Source organism: Oncorhynchus clarkii, chromosome 20 (assembly GCF_045791955.1).
Source record: "Oncorhynchus clarkii lewisi isolate Uvic-CL-2024 chromosome 20, UVic_Ocla_1.0, whole genome shotgun sequence".
Taxonomy (NCBI): Eukaryota; Metazoa; Chordata; class Actinopteri; order Salmoniformes; family Salmonidae; genus Oncorhynchus; species Oncorhynchus clarkii.
This window is the reverse complement of record NC_092166.1, coordinates 82,468,375-82,490,267: the sequence shown is the minus strand read 5'-3', so window position 1 is coordinate 82,490,267 and position 21,893 is coordinate 82,468,375. Positions and strand designations below refer to the sequence as shown.

The following is a 21,893-nucleotide window of genomic DNA, read 5'->3' as shown; positions in this document are numbered from 1 at the left end:
ACTTAATGCAGCTGGTGGCCACATCAGATACAGATGTCGAATCCTGTTATGTTCATACAAATATTTACACATGTTAAGTTGGCTGAAAGTAAATGCAGTTGACAGTGAGGACATTTATTTTTTTGCCGAGTTTAGAATCGTGACAATCGCAATATCGTATCAGCATCTAAGTATTACGATAATATCGTATGGTGAGGTACCTGGCAATTCCCTGCACTACCATTCAGGATGGACATTACTCTGGCATCACCTTACTAGAATGCCACAGGATCACATGTCAAAAAGGTCACAGCTAAGAGTATCAGTTGTGGTTTATCAAATAAAATCTCTCCGATCTGACTGGCTAGCTGCTGGTTCTTTTCCATCCAATCACACTAAATGATTCCAGAGATGGAATGGTAGTGCTGGATCTAAGAAGGGCTATATAAATGCATTTGATGGAGAAAGGTGAACGGCATTTGTTGATAAGGCCGTCTGAAATGTGAAACAGTGGATTTCTCCGTTCTAAATAGACAGATGCAGTCTAGTACTCTCACACACACACACACACACACCTCTAATATGTCCCCTGCATTCATCAAAGTATCCCTAGCTCCATGCCTGGCTCTACCATTCATCATCTTGTACAGAATGCAAATGTAGCAGAAGACAAAAATGTCAAATCCATAAAGCCGTTCATCATACACTTAAGAGAGTTACTCCATCAGTGTGCCAGCCGTTTGCCAGAACAGTAGCCTTTTAGCCCGAGTGTCACAGGGCATCCCGATTCCCAACTGAACGAGAAACATGGCCAGGCTTCGTTGTGTTGTCTATTCCCCTCAGGTCCCCCAACTGGTCTGTAGACACACACACCATGTATTCCTCTGACTCCCTTAATAGTGCACTACTTTTGACCAAGGGCCCAGTTACGATTTCAGAAGCACAGACTCACCCCTCAAAACATAGGGCTTGGAATTGCCAGGAACTTCACGATAAGATATTATCATGATACTTTAAAGTGTCGATACAATATGTATTGAGATTCTCACGATTCAATATTCATTGCTATTCAATAGTGTGAGTTTATTGCGATAAAAATCACACTATTGCTCACCATATGGCTGCTGAATAAGGACAAGCCATGAGATAACGAGTTTCTACAGAAATAAAACGTCCAGAAAAACAGAATTGGTTCCCTATTTAAAAAAAGATGGGAGAATAAGCTATGAAGGAAAAATACTGGAGTTGTGGGAGGTACAGCCAATTAGTGCAGAAAATATTGTGATATTTAAAGGTATAGATTGTCCCCCGCATCACAACTTCAACATTGAGATTTACTACATGGCTGTCTTAATGAACATGAGGGACAGACGGTAGCATAATAAACACAGATCCATATGTAGCTAATCAAGACCTCTTAATTAGATATCAGCAGTGACTGGTAAACCTACAATATTCCAGAATAGGGTTCTAGCAGGCGGGTGGGTCCAGTTCAGGTGCAAACGTTTTCAAAGACTTTGAAACGTAATTAAACTTTTCAAAGTGAGTCAAGTGACCACTGCGCAGCATTGTGGTAACATTAAGATTCCAAACTAACCCTGTTTGACAGTTGCCAATACCAACCAGCTAAAAATGTTGTGTCACTCATCTTGTCTTCCTCCGGCTGTCCTCCCTCTCTCTAAACTCTGGGCTGGCAGACTAAAAGTGTGAAGGAGGAAATTCTCTCACTCGCTCTTCTACACACTGAGGAGCCATATGGGATGGAGAAAGAGAGAGAGAGAGAGAGAGAGGAAGTGATTAGGAATGTCTGATGTTTCCCCTGCTCTCTCTCCATCTCTCCCCCAGTGTCAGATGTTGACTTCAGGACCATTTAAGCATCTCTAATGCCAGTAGGATGCCATTCTAATCTAAATAGCTGGAAAATTAAATAGTAACGCCAGGTTGACTCTTCCTTTATTATCCCTCCCTCCTTTTCTACAGTCGCTGCGGCTGAGCCCGAGGTTCAGCGGAGCAACACTGACACCCACTGGTAGGATATGGGAACTACAAGCACCTGTTACATGGGATGGAAAGAGTTAGGGAAGGCAAACTACGTGCAAATGTTTGCTGAAAACGCCAAATGTAATTTCCGCATGGTTCTTTTCCATCCAATCATACTAATATCAGAAGTGTTGGTTACTGTTTCGGTAACTAGAACGTAGGAAAACCTGCATCTAACTCCACATTAGACTGCTATATAACCATTTACAAGTATTGCAGTGTGTGTGTGTGTGTGTCTTCCAATACTGTAGGAATTTACAATGCAACCATGACACCAACCTCTAACTTAACACTCACCACAGCTAAACAACCTGCTTGGTCCTCGTCGTGAGTAAGTTAACAGACCCAATCGCAGCGCTGATAGGTAGATTGCAAAAGGGGACATGGACGAGCAACCATTAACTAGGCAAGTCAGTTAAGTACAAATTCTTATCGACAATGATGGCTAACCGAAGAACAGTAGGTTAACTGCCTTGTTCAGGGGCAGATCGACAGATTTCTCTCATCTTGTCAGCTCAGGGATTCGATCCAGCAACCTTCTGGACCAAAGCTCTGAACTACTAGGCCGCCCTGGCAGCTATTGTCATACAGTCTTGAAAACTCCTCTAAACAAAGTTTACCTTTTGGCAAAATTATATATATATATATATCTCAACTTTCATTTCCAAACAATTAGGTTCTTCTTTCCAAGCAACATTATTCAATTCATAAATCACCACAAATCAGTCCACAGCAGAACAAAGATGATGGAAAAAAAAAAAAAAAAAAAAAAAAAAAAAAAAAAGAAATCACTGAAAAACTAGAAACTATTCCAAAGTCTATGTCAGGTTTTTATCCTCCATTAAAAACTGAGTCTCAACAAAAATGTAAAAACAAAACAAGTAACAATTTCAAAGATTTAGCTGAGTTAGTCAATTGGTTACTTTCCGCACGGCCATCACTCATCCATATATTTATATGTACATACTCTTATTCCATCCGTTTAGATGTGTGTATTAGGTAGTTGTTGGGGAATTGTTAGATATTACTGCACTGTCGGAACTAGAAGCACAAGCATTTCGCTACACTCGCATTAACATCTGCTAACCATGTGTATATGTGACCAATAAAATTTGAAATAAATTATGCCCTAATCTACAGATTTCACGTGACTGGGCAGGAGCTCACCCACTTGGGAGCCAGGCCGACCCACTGGGGAGCCAGGCCGACCCACTGGGGAGCCAGGCCGACCCACTGGGGAGCCAGGCCGACCCACTGGGGAGCCAGGCCGACCCACTGGGGAGCCAGGCCGACCCACTTGGGAGCCAGGCCGACCCACTGGGGAGCCAGGCCCAGCCAATCAAAGTGTGTTTTTCCCCTAACAAAAGGGTTTAGAAGCCAGATATGGAGGTCCTGGGTTGGCGTGGTTACACATGGGCTATGGTTGTGAGGCTGATTGGACATAAGTCCAAATTCTCTAAAATGTTGGTTTATGGTGGAGAATTTAACATCCAATTCTCTGGCAACAGCTCTCATGTCCAGATCTGCAGTCAAGCTTGTCAATTACAAGCTCCCTGAAAACTTGACACATCTGTGGCATTGTGTTGTATTACAAAACTGCACATTTTAGAGAGTTACATTTTTTAAAATTTTTTACATTGTCCCCAGCACAAGGCGCACCTGTGTAATGATCATTCTGTTTAATCAGATTCTTGATATGCCACACCTGTCAGGTGGATGGATTATATTGACAAAAGAGAAATGTTCACTAACAGAGAAGTACACTCCTTAAGTTATTTTGAGAAATAAACTATTTTGTGCGTATGGAAAATCTCTGGGATTTTAAAATTTAATCTCATGAAACATGGGACCGTCACTTTACATGTTGCATTTCTATTTCTGTTCAGTGTACATGAACCAGACGGCACTATAAAGCACACTGACCCTCTGTTACAACGTCTCAAATGACACCCTATTCCCTGTGGTCCCTGGTCAAAAGTAGTGCCCTATAAATGACACCCTATTCCCTATGGGCCCTCGTCAAAAGTAGTGCCCTATAAATGACACCCTATTCCCTGTGGTCCCTGGTCAAAAGTAGTGCCCTATAAATGACACCCTATTCCCTATGGGCCCTCGTCAAAAGTAGTGCCCTATAAATGACACCCTATTCCCTGTGGTCCCTGGTCAAAAGTAGTGCCCTATAAATGACACCCTATTCCCTGTGGTCCCTGGTCAAAAGTAGTGCCCTATAAATGACACCCTATTCCCTGTGGTCCCTGTTCAAAAGTAGTGCCCTATAAATGACACCCTATTCCCTGTGGTCCCTGTTCAAAAGTAGTGCCCTATAAATGGCACCCTATTCCCTGTGGTCCCTGGTCAAAAGTAGTGCCCTATAAATGACACCCTATTCCCTATGGGCCCTGGTCAAAAGTAGTGCCCTATAAATGACACCCTATTCCCTGTGGTCCCTGGTCAAAAGTAGTGCCCTATAAATGACACCCTATTCCCTGTGGTCCCTGTTCAAAAGTAGTGCCCTATAAATGACACCCTATTCCCTGTGGTCCCTGGTCAAAAGTAGTGCCCTATAAATGACACCCTATTCCCTGTGGTCCCTGGTCAAAAGTAGTGCCCTATAAATGACACCCTATTCCCTATGGGCCCTGGTCAAAAGTAGTGCCCTATAAATGACACCCTATTCCCTGTGGTCCCTGGTCAAAAGTAGTGCCCTATAAATGACACCCTATTCCCTGTGGTCCCTGGTCAAAAGTAGTGCCCTATAAATGACACCCTATTCCCTATGGGCCCTGGTCAAAAGTAGTGCCCTATAAATGACACCCTATTCCCTGTGGTCCCTGGTCAAAAGTAGTGCCCTATAAATGACACCCTATTCCCTATGGGCCCTGGTCAAAAGTAGTGCCCTATAAATGACACCCTATTCCCTATGGGCCCCGGTAGTGGACTATAAAAAGGGAATGAAGTAGTGCACTATAAAGGGAATAGGGTTTATCTGGGAAGATAAACACTACTAATACATGTCAACCTCCTGAGGCTTTCTGATGGATCTGTTGAACCGGATAGAGGGACAGATGGAGCCCAAAGCTCAGACCTCAGACTTGACACTGAAACAGCCATCTGTTTGGGTCGATCTACTGGGAGAGGTGTGTGTGTGTGTGTGTGTGTGTGTGTGTGTGTGTGTGTGTGTGTGTCTGAGAAAGTGAGAGAGAAACCCTGCCTGAACTTTCTCATCTATGACTTCATACACTTCAAAGTTACTGACATTCCAGTTACCCAGGACCCAAACACACCCCCAGTTACTAGAAACCAACTGTCTAGCGGAGAGCCTTTGTTACTGATTAGCGATGTGGATCAGTGAGTTATAGCCAGTGTTTTATATCCATACCAGTAAGAAAGAAATATGACTGAGATAATACCCCCACTTGTTGGTTCACTCCTTGGTCAACTCCAACACCTGTTGGAGAGGACAAGGGGGAGGGGGGGGGTAGCTCGAACACCTGTTGGATAGGACAGGGGGGGGGGTAGCTCGAACACCTGTTGGATAGGACAAGGGGGGGTGGGGTCAGCTCTGACACCTGTTGCAGAGGACGAAGCAATGATTTAGCCAGCTAACTTTGATAAATTAGAAATAACTGTTGATGTTCTGGTTTATTAAGAAAGATAACAGAAAAAGTATCTAGGTTTTTTTTACAATTATACCAGGTCAGTCCAACCCTCTTCCTTGAGATCTACTGTAGGTTCAGTCAAACCCGAATTTAGCCGTTCTGATTCAGCTAGATATGGTCTTGTTGAGCAGCTAATTAGTAGAATCAGGTGTGTTAAATTAGGGTTGAACTGAAAACCCTCAGGACAGTAGATCTCCAGGAAGAGGGTTGGACTGAACCCACAGGACCGTAGTTCTCCAGGAAGAGGGTTGGGCTGAAAACCCACAGGACCAAAGCTCTCCAGAAAGAGGGTTGGGCTGAACGCATAGGACCGTAGCTCTCCAGAAAGAGGGTTGAGCAACCCTGAATTAGACCATTCCCAATATTATATATTTTTTTAAATACAAAAAAAATAAAAAAAGTTATTTCAGGATGTTTAGGCGAGTTAGCTGGCTAACTTCTTGACGTTGCATTGTAGCACAGTCCTCTGATCTGACCAGTCCCAAAACATTCACCAACACAACCGTTACTAAGAGCAAAGAAACACATGAAGGTAACTGACAAAATACAGGAAACTCCTGAGTAAATGAGGGATGAAAAGTATTGAAAGCAGGTGATCAACACAGGTATGGTCCCAGAGTTAATTAATCAATCAATTGACATCCCATCATGCTTAGGGTCATGTATAAAAATTCTGGGCAGACCGTTGTTTTGGCTACCGTAGCTTTGGCCCCCCCTCATAGGATGACAACATGTCTTGATCTAAATGCAGCTGTATTGATCCTCTGGGAAGAATAAACTTGGGTTGAGCTTTCATAATGTCCGTGGAGTTAACTCTGAGAAATTAGAACCCAACACCATGGTCGTCTCAGACACCAGATCTCAACCCAAACGGGAGATTCTGGAGACAGCGTTTTACACCACTGTCCACAAAACACCAAAATGATGGAACTTATTATTTATTTCACCTTTATTTAACCAGGTAGGCCAGTTGAGAACACCTTTATTTAACCAGGTAGGCTAGTTGAGAACACCTTTATTTAACCAGGTAGGCTAGTTGAGAACACCTTTATTTAACCAGGTAGGCCAGTTGAGAACACCTTTATTTATCCAGGTAGGCTAGTTGAGAACATCTTTATTTAACCAGGTAGGCCAGTTGAGAACACCTTTATTTATCCAGGTAGGCCAGTTGAGAACAAGTTCTCATTTACATCTGCTACCTGGCCAAGATGAAGCAAAGCAGTTCTCATGGAAGACCAGTGTCACATCCCTCCAATAGAGAGTTCCAGACACTTGTAGAATCTATGCCAAGGTGCATTGCTGTTCTGGCTGGTGGTGACCCAACGTCCTATGAAGACACTTTATGTTAGGTTAAGCCATAAACCTACAAGAGTCCTAAAAAGAGTGCACTCACTTGGGCCTCACTCTTGTGGAGTTTCTCCTCCACCTCCAGAGTGTTGGAGAGAGCCCGAGGGAGGGAAAAGGGGGAGCCCCAGGGAGGGGAAAAAAAAGGGGGAGGCCCAGGGAGGGGAAAAAAAAGGGGGAGGCCCAGGGAGGGGAAAAAGGGGCCATATTACACACTTGTAAATACAACAAAAAATAAAGAAAAAAGGCAAATGTTTGAAATGTTTTGTTTTTTGTTGCTTATCCCAACACCCTCTCGGTGAGGCTGTTCCCCCGCCTGCCATCATCAATGGCAACCCTGGAGCAATTAAGTGCCTTTCTCAAGAGCACAGAGATTATTTCACTTTGTCAGCTCTGGGACTCAAACTAACGACCTTTCGGATATTAGAACACCAACCTGGTTGTTATTCTCCATCAGTCCTCTCAGTCTACCGATCTCCTCCTGCAGTTCTCTGATGACTTTAACGCCGCTGTCCTCGTCGACAAGCCCACAGTCAACGATGTTCTTAGCTCGGTTAGCGTAGCGCAAAGTGCTCAGTGTCTCACCGTAGTGCACGTCAGCAGGAGAAATGGCTGGACAGAGAGATGGACACAAACAGGAGGTGGATCTCTCACTAAAAGAGCGACCAATCAAATCAGCAGTTGAGCTAAACAGCAATACAAAAGGGAATAAACAACACGAATGCACCAAATGTAAATCACTCTGGATAAGTGTCTAATAAATGACTCAAATATTAAATTAATACTATGAACATTCACCACCAAAATAGGTTACACTACTAGTCCTTTTTCTGTTAACAACCCCGACTGAATACCACTGACTAAGATCAACCGTACTTGCTATCATGATTGTCTTGGCGTTTCCCCCCAGGCTATTTTTCAGGAGCCAGGTCAGAAGAGAGTCTCTGTAGGGGATAAACAGCTGCTTCTTCATCTTCCCTGTGTGGGAGCTCCCTCCTCCAGTCACACATGTATCAGCTAGGAGAGAACACAGACTTTATAGGGGGTGAAGAGCAGCTTTTACATGTTTTTGTAACTCCTCCACACACAAAGCTAGGAGGCAAAGACAGACAAAGTAGTAAACACACCCCCCCCACCCCCCCCAGAGAGACCGACATGAAACACTAATTGACTGAGACGGACTGGAAAAATTCCACAATAACATCTTCCAAAACAACAACAAAAGTGTGAAAGGACTTATGTTTCATGCCACAAAGCTAGCCAGATAGGAACACAATCATGAATACTTAGTAGTGTGGTTGCCAGTAGTGTAGCTAGCGCTTGATAGACCGATTCAAAATCCTGGTGCAGAGTTTAATTGGTATTACTAATAGCCTGAGTTGTCATGTCATGGTTGGCATTAGACATGTGGTGTGTGTGGGCGCATCTGTCTGTTCATGTGCTCGTCCATACGCGCGTGCGTGTGTGTACTAAGCATAATTTACCCAGAGCAGAGATGACACCACCCAGAGTGACCAGGGACTTGTTGATGTTGGCTCCTTCCTTCAGTCTGGCACCAGTCCTCTCACTGCCTGCCAAGTCTACCAGGTGGATCTTACTCTCCGTCTCACACGGCAGCTCTGCATCCAAACGAACCTGGAGACCAAGGGGGGGGGTGGGGGGGGCAGACAGAGCTGTTAACATCAGTAGGGACGGATGGCGAGTAAAGGAGGGAGATAGACAGGGACAAAATCAGCACTCAACCCTGTGCAACTTAACATGTATAGCTGGATGTGGCTTAAAGCAAAACAATCCTACATAATAATATTGGACAAAACGCTTGAGGGCTGGTCTTTGGTTGCACCCTAAGGCAAGAAAATACTTGTCTTCAACCAAGTCAAGAAGGGTCAACCCCCAACCCTCCCACACACACACCCACCCCACACACACACAGTAAAAACTGACATGAAGACTTGATGTGGTCCTGAGTGGGTCATTTGATCAGATCATAAGTAGAGTTGTGGGCTCACATAGTGAAACACACAAAATAAATAACTAAATGTACTGTAAGTCCCTATGGATAAAAATAGTCTTATTGGTATATTATTGGTATATATTATTGGTATATTATAGTACAACAAAAAGTGACATTGTGAAGACTTGGTCACCAGCAGTTTGTGTGTGTGTGTGTGTTTACCTGTGTGATGATGACGGTGAAGATGGAGTGAGAGCGGCTGCTAACGTCATTCATGCCCGTGTTCGCCGTGATGCGTTTGGCATTCCCAGCATGCATTAGCTCCTCAATATCAGTGTAGTTCTGAACCAGGCGCGTCGACAGGTCTGACCAGACAGACAGGAAGAGAAAAATCACACCTGACACATCACATCTACCGACATGCTCATATCCGGTCAGCCACTATGACCTGTGTTGGTTAGCAACATGTCTACCACAGAGACCAGTGTTGGGTTAGCAACATGTCTACCACAGAGACCAGTGTTGGGTTAGCGGTCAGCCACTATGACCTGTGTTGGTTAGCAACATGTCTACCACAGAGACCAGTGTTGGGTTAGCAACATGTCTACCACAGAGACCAGTGTTGGGTTAGAGTTAGCAACATGTCTACCACAGAGACCAGTGTTGGGTTAGAGTTAGCAACATGTCTACCACAGTGACCAGTGTTGGGTTAGCAACATGTCTACCACAGAGACCAGTGTTGGGTTAGAGTTAGCAACATGTCTACCACAGTGACCAGTGTTGGGTTAGCAACATGTCTACCACAGAGACCAGTGTTGGGTTAGAGTTAGCAACATGTCTACCACAGTGTCATAACGTGGCCCTTTCAAGGTGTAGATAGTGGCTCTCCTACACCCATGTTCTGTTAACTCCGGTCGAAAACTCCTGGCAGAGTCTCTCTCCCCCTTTTCAAGCAGAGATAGAGACCACAGAGTGAACAAAGGATTTAACGTAGCCAAACTCCTAAATCCTCAAAATGGGAAAATGAAACAGTGTAAGTCAGAAGTTTACATACACCTTAGCCAAATACATTTAAACTCAGTTTCACAATTCCTGACATTTAATCCTAAGGAAAAAAATCCCTGTCTTAGGTCAGTTAGGATCACCACAGACATTGCTCCTCCTGCAGACAAAGATGTTCTATTATATTGACAAGATAGTCAAGTGACCGCTCTGACAATGGAAGTTGTCGTCCCAAAGGCGGTAAAGCATGCGGTCTGATTATCGTGGACACTGCAGACCAGCACCATGGAGCACTGCATGGCGGGAGACAGGGTTTGTCTAGAAGAGATACAGTTGACGTTGGAAGTTCACATACACCTTAGCTAAACACAGTTCCACAATTCCTTACATTTAATCCTAGTAAGAATTCCCTGTCTTAAGTCAGCTAGGATTCCCACTTGATTTGAAGAATGTGAAATGTCAGAATAGAGAGACTTTATTTCAGCTTTTATCACATCCCAGTGGGTCAGAAGTTTACATATACTCAATTAGTATCTGGTAGCATTGCCTTTAAATTGTTTATCCTTGGGTCAAACGTTTTGGGTAGCCTTCCACAAGTTTCCCACAATAAGTTGGGTGAATTTTGGCCCATTCCTCCTGACAGGGCTGGTGTAACAGAATCAGGTTTGTAGGCCTCCTTGCTCGCACACGCTTTTTCAGTTCTGCCTACAAATGTTCTATAGGATTGAGGTCAGGACTTAGTGATGGCCACTCCAATACCTTGACTTTGTTGTCCTTAAGCCATTTAGCCACCACTTTGGAAGTATGCTTGGGGGTCATTGTCTATTTGGAAGGCCCACTTGCAACCAAGCTTTAACTTCCTGACTGATGTCTTGAGATGTTGCTTCAAAACATCCATGTACATTTTCATGCCTCCTGATTCCATCTATTTTGTGAGGTGCACCAGTCCCTCCTGCAGCAAAGCACCCCCACAATTCACAGTTGGGATGGTGTTCATCGGCTTGCCAGCCTCCCATCTTTTTCCTCCAAACATAACGATGGTTATATTGGCCAAACAGTTATATTTTTGTTTCATCAGACCAGAGGACATTTCACCAAAAAGTACGATCTTTGTCCCCATGTGCAGTTGCAAACCGTAGTCTGGCTTTTGTCTGGCGGTTTTGGAGCAGTGGCTTCTTCCTTGCTGAGCTGCCTTTCAGGTTATGTCGATATAGGAATCGTTTTACTGTGGATATAGATACTTTTGTACACGTTTCCTCCAGCATCTTCACAAGGCCCTTTGCTGTTGTTCTGGGATTGATTTGCACTTTTCGCACCAAAGTACGTTCATCTCTAGGAGACAGAACGTGTCTCCTTCCTGAGCGGTATGACAGCTGGGTGGTACCATGGTGTTTATACTTGCTTACCATTGTTTGTACAGATGAACGTGGTATCTTCAGACGTTTGGAAATTGCGCCCAAGGATGAACCAGACTTGTGGCGGTCTACAGTTTTTTCTCTGAGGTCTTGGCTGATTTCTTTTGATTTTCCCAAGATGTCAAGCAGAGGCACTGAGTTTGAATGTAGGCTTTGACATATATCCACAGGTACATCTCCAATTGACTCAAATGATGTCAATTAGCCTATCAGAAGCTTCTAAAGCCATGACATAATTTTCTGGAATTTTCCAAGCTGTTTAAAGACAGTCAACTTCTAACCCACTGGAATTGTGATACAGTGAATTATAAGTGAAATAATCTGTCTGTAAACAATTGTTGGAAAGATTACTTGTGTCATGCACAAAGTAGATGTCCTAACAGACTTAACAAAGCTATAGTTTGTTAACAAGAAATTTGTGGAGTGGTTGTAAAACGCGTTTTAATGACTCCAACCTAAGAGTACGTAAGCTTCCGACTTCACCTGTATATGTCCACTTGTGAGAATTTGGGAAGGGTCCGTGGACACTTAAGGGACAGTTATGTTGAGTGTGTTTCATTTGGTGACCTCACAAAGGACAGGAAACACACAGAACTATATCTCTGAACATTTCTCAATTATGGTGTTTGCATCTAATTATTGTATAAAATGGATGAGTAAAGATGAAACTATTTGTGAAATGATGTAATGTGATGTTAACCTTTAAATTTTGGGAGAACTGTATTCCCTGTAAAGTTTAACTAGTCACCGGCCGCGCCCCCGTGAACACAGATATGATCTGGCGTCATGGAAGCGCCTTTCCCATTGTTACGAATAAAACCCCCTCCTTAGGAAATGCTCTTCAGACTAACCAAACCCACAGCGTGAGCTGTGGTTGCGAATAGCTCAGACCACGCATACCTCGGTGTAAACTGTGGTTGCGAATAGCTCAGACCACGCGCATACCTCGGTGTAAGCTGATGTGGCACAAGTTTGAGTACCAAGACTGAGCAAGAAAAGGTTGTAGACCCCTGATCAATGCGATAGTGAGTGATAAAGTCTTACTCTCCACATAGGGCCCATCCTTGGGGTGTTCTCTGAGGTGGAGTCCTGACCCGCTCCCTGGGTCCGTCTTAGTCGTGAGGAGGTCCTGTACACGCTCATTATAAATCTCCAGGTAGCTAACAAACAAAGACATGGAACATTTCACATCACCATCGGGCTGCAGAACAATTTACCGCAAGCTTCCTTCAGTATCTACAGGCTGTAGAAAGGTGTTTGCTATTTGTTGGGAAGGGGGGGGGGATAAGTAGCTTTAACCACATCACATGATACTCTGTGAAGACGTTAAGATAGCTACTCCATTTTCTGTTCAGTCACTGACTAGCTGCTTTCATTCAACCAACACTTGATCCAAATCATCCACTGACAAATTATATTTTCAAGATCATTTTCACTCACTTAGTGAATTACCTAATTCAATCCTGTCAGAAAAATACAATAAAAGCCAAGATTTTCCTAATCTATTGTTGACAGAGATCAAAGTGCCATTTACAGCAAAGCAAGTCATCTTTTCACAGCCTGAACAAAGAGAGATATTCTGTTGGGGTTGTGAGGAAAGAGAGATATTCTGTTGGGGTTGTGAGGAAAGAGAGATATTCTGTTGGGGTTGTGAGGAAAGAGAGATATTCTGTTGGGGTTGTGAGGAAAGAGAGATATTCTGTTGGGGTTGTGAGGAAAGAGAGATATTCTGTTGGGGTTGTGAGGAAAGAGAGATATTCTGTTGGGGTTGTGAGGAAAGAGAGATATTCTGTTGGGGTTGTGAGGAAAGAGATATATTCTGTTGGGGTTGTGAGGAAAGAGATATATTCTGTTGGGGTTGTGAGTGGGAGGAAGTAGAGACAGGGAACGTTATTGCTTAGTTGTCTGGAAACAACTTTAACACTCACAGCGATCCCTCCCTGAGCACACAAAAATAAAAGCAGACACCATTTCCACCTGATTAAGTTTTAATACCCTGAATGTTTATTTAATTAAAATAGTTCTATAAAAAAATATATTCTGACAGCGGCTGGGGAAAGTATTTTATTTAGTCATAAAATCTATAGGAATTACTGCAGCGGAGCTGGTATAAGACAGTTTGTCTTTATGTTCATTGGCATACAGATGTACTGTAATCACGCTGTACTCTTACATCATCCAACTAGCAGTCAGGTTAACTAGCCTAGCGCTCCTCTATGGGGTTTGGCAGTAAGCTCAGCTATCCTAGCACTCCTCTATGGGGTTTGGCAATTAGGTAAACTAGCCTAGCGCTACTGTATGGGGTTTGGCCGTTAGCTCAGCTATCCTAGCGCTACTGTATGGGGTTTGGCAGTTAGCTCAGCTATCCTAGCGCTACTGTATGGGGTTTGGCCGTTAGCTCAGCTATCCTAGCGCTACTGTATGGGGTTTGGCAGTTAGCTCAGCTATCCTAGCGCTACTGTATGGGGTTTGGCAGTTAAGTCTGAGGGACTCTAGCTGACCTATCATAAAGAAGGTGAAGAGGCCAATGTTCACCTTCCTTTACCGCATCTTCCCCCAGTTGTTCTAATCTGCTCTACTGGCTAAAAGTCGGGACAGGTAAACGTTGTGAATACCAATAGAGATGACCCTACATGGTCGACCCTCAGCTAAGTCGTCACATTTTAGATAGGTGCCAAATGAACAAGCCATCCAGCCAACACCATTGGACCACACTGTCTGCCACACTTATTTAAACTGCTAGTGGTCTCTCTCTACACCCCCCCCCCCCCCCCCTCCCGAGGAAATCAGTAGCTTTAGCAATCAACTGTTCCGTGACAGCACCCTACAGTAGTAGTTGTTAGTTGCTCACCAGTACTGACTCTTACCTGACCTCTATGCGGCAGGAGGCCCCATCCACCTGGTCCATCTCTGATATGTGACAGAACAGTCCATCACAGATCCGTGGAATCAGACCTAGATCTCCCTGGAACACAAGAAAGTATAATAGGAGAGGTCATGTACATTCAACATCCGTACAGTGTATCCTGTACTCCCTCTCCTCTGCTGTCCTATATACACACACACACACACGCCCAGTCAAGCAATAACTTCTAAAAACACCAACGAAATCCGCCAGGGCATCTGATGTGAAGTTAAAGAGTCTACGCCACCTTACACAAAACGCAGCGGAATATGTGAACGTCGTTTCACGTCACAAATATAAAGGCGGGACCTTGGACGTAGTCCTGCCTATGCTGCTTGCATGGTTCTGCTACGGAGTTACCTGCCGAACAAATATTGTTACGGAGCGCACAAGTCGTTGAGCGGCATCGGGGCGGTGTTGAGCAGTATGAAACTCTAATTTTACCACCGAACTCGCTTTGGTTGAAAATGGAACCAGGAAAATAGATTGTTTCTCTTTCAGAAACAGTGGTTTCACAAAATAATTAAACCTACAGCCGAAAGGTTGATGTGTCCTTGAGGAAGACACTTAACCCTAATTGCTTCTGTAAGACAGCCTGAAAAATGGCTAAAAAGTAATTGTCACCAATCAACTTCAAGATTCCGCAGTCTTAGTTTCGCTTTGCATTAAAATAGCCTAAGCAGTCTACTTTGCATTGATAACCAACTATAATCTCAGCGACTGTTAAAAAAACAATGCATGAACAAAAATACACTTTTTGGTCATAATTTAAAAGGTTAGGCATTAGGGTTAGCAGTGTGGTTAAGGTAAGGGTTTAAAATAACATTTTATGACTTTGTGGCTGTGCCAGCAAGCCTCCATGGCAAGATTCATGACAAATGCCAACCTGCACCTAAAAACAGCCCCAAACCACGTGTTTTCTCACTGTGATGGCATTCTATTTGTAGCAGTTATGGTTGAGAATACATTGAAGCAGTATAAGAATATTTGCCAGGTCATATTATTTCATTGGAAATCTGATTAGGAACCTAAAAGGCCATCTTGAGGTTTTTAGCCAGCTAGCTAGCAAGCTGCTAGAGTCGCCGCCTACAGCCCAACTGTCACAAAATGAGGTAATGTAAACCAACCTAAACTTTAATTACATGTAGATATTACTCAAATATGCAGTGGTTCCATATGTGTTATTTAAATAGTTTTGATGTCTTCACTATTATTCTACAATGTAGACAATAGTACAACGAAGAACCTTGGAATGAATAGGTGTGTCCAAACTTGACTGTTACGATACAATTTCATTACAAATATTTCTGCTGAGACAGGCTTGGATACCATTTTTATGTATCTGCCAGCAGTTTGAATGAAGTTGAAAGCAGTTTTGCGAGCCATTGCTAACTTGAGTTAGCATACAATCATTGTGCCATCTGTTCCAATAGACATCCAGTCATTGTGTTAACGCTAGTTAGCAATTGAGCTAACGCTAGTTAGCAACTGCAAAACGCACAGACAAAAAAAACAAATGGGATCCACGAGTTCAACCACTCTGGTTAAGCTGAGAAAGGGCTTTATTGATAACATTTCACACTAACCCTTAAAGATCAGTGACAAGTTACAACATATATTTGTAGTAAACAGTGTAAGGAGTGGCGCGAATCGTCGCACAGCCACCGCTAGCTCTTCATCTGCCTACAGTGCAGTGACGCACACCAGTTACATTTCAGAGAGGGGCGGGGGCGTATGCCTTATGACTAACGTGACATGGTGTGATGAAAGAAACATACAGGAACTCAAATCCTTCTGTTCACCTGATTTAGAATTCCTCACAATCAAATGTAGACCGCATTATCTACCAAGAGAATTCTCTTCGATTATAATCACAGCCGTATATATCCCCCCCCAAGCAGACACATCGTTGGCTCTGAATGAACTTTATTTGACTCTTTGCAAACTGGAAACCATTTATCCGGAGGCTGCATTCATCGTAGCTGGGGATTTTAACAAGGCTAATCTGAAAACAAGACTCCCCAAATTTTATCAGCATATCGATTGCGCAACCAGGGGTGGAAAGACCTTGGATCATCGTTACTCTAACTTCCGCGACGCATATAAGGCCCTGCCCCGCCCCCCTTTCGGAAAAGCTGACCACGACTCCATTTTGTTGATCCCTGCCTACAGACAGAAACTAAAACAAGAGGCTCCCACGCTGAGGTCTGTCCAACGCTGGTCCGACCAAGCTGACTCCACACTCCAAGACTGCTTCCATCACGTGGACTGGGACATGTTTCGTATTGCGTCAGACAACAACATTGACGAATACGCTGATTCGGTGTGCGAGTTCATTAGAACGTGCGTTGAATATGTCGTTCCCATAGCAACGATTAAAACATTCCCTAACCAGAAACCGTGGATTGATGGCAGCATTCGTGTGAAACTGAAAGCGCGAACCGCTGCTTTTAATCAGGGCAAGGTGTCTGGTAACATGACCGAATACAAACAGTGCAGCTATTCCCTCCGCAAGGCTATCAAACAAGCTAAGCGTCAGTACAGAGACAAAGTAGAATCTCAATTCAACGGCTCAGACACAAGAGGCATGTGGCAGGGTCTACAGTCAATCACGGACTACAGGAAGAAATCCAGCCCAGTCACGGACCAGGATGTCCTGCTCCCAGGCAGACTAAATAACTTTTTTGCCCGCTTTGAGGACAATACAGTGCCACTGACACGGCCTGCAACGAAAACTTGCGGTCTCTCCTTCACTGCAGCCGAGGTGAGTAAGACATTTAAACGTGTTAACCCTCGCAAGGCTGCAGGCCCAGACGGCATCCCCAGCCGCGCCCTCAGAGCATGCGCAGACCAGCTGGCCGGTGTGTTTACGGACATATTCAATCAATCCCTATACCAGTCTGCTGTTCCCACATGCTTCAAGAGGGCCACCATTGTTCCTGTTCCCAAGAAAGCTAAGGTAACTGAGCTAAACGACTACCGCCCCGTAGCACTCACTTCCGTCATCATGAAGTGCTTTGAGAGACTAGTCAAGGACCATATCACCTCCACCCTACCTGACACCCTAGACCCACTCCAATTTGCTTACCGCCCAAATAGGTCCACAGACGATGCAATCTCAACCACACTGCACACTGCCCTAACCCATCTGGACAAGAGGAATACCTATGTGAGAATGCTGTTCATTGACTACAGCTCGGCATTCAACACCATAGTACCCTCCAAGCTCGTCATCAAGCTCGAGACCCTGGGTCTCGACCCCGCCCTGTGCAACTGGGTACTGGACTTCCTGACGGGCCGCCCCCAGGTGGTGAGGGTAGGCAACAACATCTCCTCCCCGCTGATCCTCAACACTGGGGCCCCACAAGGGTGCGTTCTGAGCCCTCTCCTGTACTCCCTGTTCACCCACGACTGCGTGGCCACGCACGCCTCCAACTCAATCATCAAGTTTGCGGACGACACAACAGTGGTAGGCTTGATTACCAACAACGACGAGACGGCCTACAGGGAGGAGGTGAGGGCCCTCGGAGTGTGGTGTCAGGAAAATAACCTCACACTCAACGTCAACAAAACTAAGGAGATGATTGTGGACTTCAGGAAACAGCAGAGGGAACACCCCCCTATCCACATCGATGGAACAGTAGTGGAGAGGGTAGCAAGTTTTAAGTTCCTCGGCATACACATCACAGACAAACTGAATTGGTCCACTCACACAGACAGCATTGTGAAGAAGGCGCAGCAGCGCCTCTTCAACCTCAGGAGGCTGAAGAAATTCGGCTTGTCACCAAAAGCACTCACAAACTTCTACAGATGCACAATCGAGAGCATCCTGGCGGGCTGTATCACCGCCTGGTACGGCAACTGCTCCGCCCTCAACCGTAAGGCTCTCCAGAGGGTAGTGAGGTCTGCACAACGCATCACCGGGGGCAAACTACCTGCCCTCCAGGACACCTACACCACCCGATGTCACAGGAAGGCCATAAAGATCATCAAGGACATCAACCACCCGAGCCACTGCCTGTTCACCCCGCTATCATCCAGAAGGCGAGGTCAGTACAGGTGCATCAAAGCTGGGACCGAGAGACTGAAAAACAGCTTCTATCTCAAGGCTATCAGACTGTTAAACAGCCACCACTAACATTGAGTGGCTGCTGCCAACACACTGACACTGACTCAACTCCAGCCACTTTAATAATGGGAATTGATGGGAAATGATGTAAATATATCACTAGCCACTTTAAACAATGCTACCTTATATAATGTTACTTACCCTACATTATTCATCTCATAGGCATACGTATATACTGTACTCTATATCATCGACTGTATCCTTATGTAATACATGTATCACCAGCCACTTTAACTATGCCCCTTTGTTTACATACTCATCTCATATGTATATACTGTACTCGATACAATCTACTGTATCTGCCTATGCTGCTCTGTACCATCACTCATTCATATATCCTTATGTACATATTCTTTATCCCCTCACACTGTGTACAAGACAGTAGTTTTGGAACTGTTAGTTAGATTACTTGTTGGTTATTACTGCATTGTCGGAACTAGAAGCACAAGCATTTCGCTACACTCGCATTAACATCTGCTAACCATGTGTATGTGACAAATAAAATTTGATTTGATTTGAGATGGTGTCAACGTCATTTAATTTATGAATTTTACTGTAAAAATGTCCCTTTAAAAAAACTATATAATTTTAAGTCACCATTTCAAAGTTGTAATACAAAAAAACAGAAAAAAAACTCCTGGGTGACTTACTGGGTTTCCTATCATGGTATAAGACTTCCCTGACCCGGTTTGTCCATAGGCGAACACACAGGCGTTGTAACCTTCAAACGCTGCCTTCAGGACATCACAGCCCAAGTCCTTAAACACCTGCAATGAACAGAGATGGCAGGGGGGGGGTGGCATGGAGGGGGTGGGAGGTAAGAGGTGAATTAGGGGTTATGCCTGATGCATGTGTGAAACCAGGACGAGTTCAGTTGGTATGTGGGAGTTCTGCTCTGGAGGAGAAAGAGCTATAAGAACTTAAAAATAACAGAGATGTACAGCCTCTCCTCCACGTAGAGAACAGACCACAGGGTGTCCCACTGAGGGTATAGCTGATGAACAGTGAGTCACTTCAGGTTCAGAGGTGTGTGTGTGTTTTTGCTATACCTTCTCCTGAGGCACAAAGTTGGGGCTTCTGACATCAGTAGAGTCGTAGGAGAAATCATAGGAGAATGAATGTCTTCCTCGGTCCGTCAGGCCAATTCCAGGAATACCTTTGTGTATGTCCTACAAACAAACAAATGTTTTGATTCATTTATAAACAGGAGAGCCATTGTCATTGTGCCATCTTCATTCTAGAACCTTCGGTTGGTCCCGATATTTGTACAAACATTTCCCATATCATCATTATTATTATTATTATTATTATTATTATTATTATTATTATTATGTTCCTTCCCCCAAAATCTATGTCACTCAAAACAAAATCTGAAGGTTTCTGATGATTGCATGCTGCATTGACCTTGTTGTTTCCGTCTACAGAAGTGGTCTTCCCCTTCATGTGGATAATCACCTTCGCTGACATTTCCTTTTCTCTGTGAAAATGGGTGGAGATTTTAGAGCAGTTTACAGGAAGTCAGGCTGCTTTATGTAGAAAACAGCAAACAATGTCCAATGTAGGCCTACAGCCGATATATTGTTAGTTTGTGGGTGAGTAAGTGCCATGACGATAAATTACAGTCAGTCGTGATGATAATTTACTTGAACAAGAAAACACCTTACCGGGTAACAAGAATTTGAACTGTGCAGTTTATCTTTGAAAAAGCATCATTGGACTTCAAGTGTTGAGTAAATTATTACTATATTTATATTCTATATATAATGTTGAGGGATATCATATTTCATTACTCTTCTAATGATATATATATATATAGCCTTCATTCCAGTGGAGGCTCCTCAGAGGAGGAAAGGGAGGACCATCATCCTCAGTGAATATTTTTTTTTTAAAGTGAAACATTTAAAGGTATAATTTTCAGGTAAAACTATACTAAATATATTTGTCCTCAAATAATTGACTAAAACAGTAATAGGAAATGAAGGTCTACAGTAGCCCTCAACAGAACTCTGTAGGGTAGCACCATGGTGTACCACAGGTAGTTTTCGTCCTCCTCTGCTTACGTCAACTAAAAATACAAAACCTAGGAGGCTCATGGTTTTCACCCCATTCCATAGACTTACACAGTAATTATGACAACATCCAGAGGACATCCTCCAACCTATCAGAGCTCTTGCAGCATTAACTGAGATTTTTTGTCAACCTAATCAAAGGATCAGAGAATGAATCTAGAACTGAAAGCATATGTTATAGCTAGTTAGCCTACTCAAACAACCAGCTCAAAACAGAGAGGGATGCCATGTTAGGTAGCTGGCTATCCAACAGAGAGGGATGCTATGTTAGGTAGCTGGCTATCCAACAGAGAGGGATGCTATGTTAGGTAGCTGGCTATCCAACAGAGAGGGATGCAATGTTAGGTAGCTGGCTATCCAACAGAGAGGGATGCTATGGTAGGTAGCTGGCTATGGCTATCCAACACTGGAACTCTTCCAAATCAATTAACGTTTCTGGTGTTCTTACTTTGTCTCTCCTGGGCAGTAACTACTAAACCGCTTAGTGACTAGACTAGAGTTCCCCAACTGGTGACCTGCAGGTGTTTCTCTTTTCATTGATGGACATTAGACTGTAAAAACACCAGGAAATCAGTTCCAAGTTATTTTAATTTAAGAAATGTTCCCAAGTATTCCCACACATGAGACAATTGATCATATATAAATGTAAACAAGGTTTGAAATGATTGTTTTAGTCAAACAAAACTGTTTGGGCTTCTTGTGGTCAATTTGTCAATCTACAACTGATTTGTAAATTACGTTCCAGCCACTCAAGAATATAAAAAACACCTGTCACCTTGAATAAAAACCTCTAGACCAGTGCACCTGTCGTAAACTTTCATAGGGAAATTCGAGTATCATGTAGTATCCTGAACCTATCGATTGAGTTGGGTGAATGGAAAAATTAATGACGGCCTTCCAATATGTTGTAATATTTTTTTTTTAAATAAGGCAATTCCCATTAGGAAATGATCGTCCTGCGTCTTCTTAAATGGCACAGACCCCACTGATTCATTCATATGCTGAGTCATGTCATCATAAATCAAGTTTTATCAATCCCGATATGGCAACATGAAAAAAAAACATTGTTATGTATTGTCCATTCCGATTGAAGGCGGGTTTACATAATAAAATGACAGCATAACTCAGAAAAACAGACCTTTTGTTCAAGGGTCGAACACGGACAGCCACACACACTGACGCCATGGCACGGCGCACCTTCGTCCAAATCGCCTGAGAACTGCAACTGACAGCGAACTGATCAAATACAGCCGGTCAGCCACATAACTACAATCAGTTAACGTAGTAATTAAGTTTCATGGCTGCGGGTAATTTACTCGTTTGACAGGCCTCTTCCGATAGTTTACTTCTCAGAACAGACTGATATCAAGTTGAATGTAACAGTGTGCTGCCGCCAC

The 21,893-nt window shown here is 43.7% G+C and overlaps 1 pseudogene; it reads right to left on the bottom strand.

Moving 5' to 3' along the window:
• Positions 1–235: 235 nt before the first annotated feature.
• On the bottom strand, positions 236–21,681 carry LOC139377178 (kinesin-like protein KIF16B; annotated as a pseudogene).
• Positions 21,682–21,893: the final 212 nt, after the last annotated feature.